Below are 765 nucleotides of genomic sequence, written 5' to 3' on the forward strand. Positions count from 1 at the left end.
AACACATGTGAGAGATGCAACCATATAGCCAAACTGGAGGCTAAGCTCTCTCAACTCAGTACTGGCATAAGCAGTCAGGAGGAGAAGGAAACCACACTCACTACAATTCCAGTCTCACATAGACCTACCACAACAGCAAACCAAACACATAATCACACAAAAATATACTCGGAGGCTCTAAATAAAGATTTGCCTAAGCAGCAGAGACCTCCAAAGCAGACACCCAAGCAACCGCTACCCCAAAACAAAACATGTGCAACACATATCTCACAAAGCCAGTGTGCTGAACAGTCACAGCCCTTAAGACTAAACAACACACCTGATACACTTGTAATAGGTGACTCTATCGTCAGGCACACTGACGTACCGCTCACCAGGCTGAACAAGGAGAGGGTCACGGTGAGCAGCCTGTCAGGCGCTAGGATCTGCCACATAACACAAGCACTCAGGTCACTCCAAGGCAAGTACAAATATGACTCAGTCATTGTCCATGCTGGTGTGAATGACCTGAGACGTACCTCCCTGGACTACATGAAAAGAGACATAAAGGAGCTCTCTGAGCATGTAGCCCAGGCCGGTATGACCCTGACCTTGAGTAGCATCTTACCCTCACCAAGAGTGATGCCACAATATGAAGACAAGATGATCAATTTCAACAATTGGCTTAAGTACTGGTGTCATTCAAAGGGGATCCAATGCCTGTCAGCTTGGGATGATATGCTCGACAAGCCACGATGCTTCGCTAGGGATGGCTTGAACCTGTCA

Source organism: Protopterus annectens, chromosome 4.part0, assembly GCF_019279795.1.
Source record: "Protopterus annectens isolate FY-2018-M chromosome 4.part0, PAN1.0, whole genome shotgun sequence".
Lineage (NCBI taxonomy): Eukaryota > Metazoa > Chordata > Ceratodontiformes > Protopteridae > Protopterus > Protopterus annectens.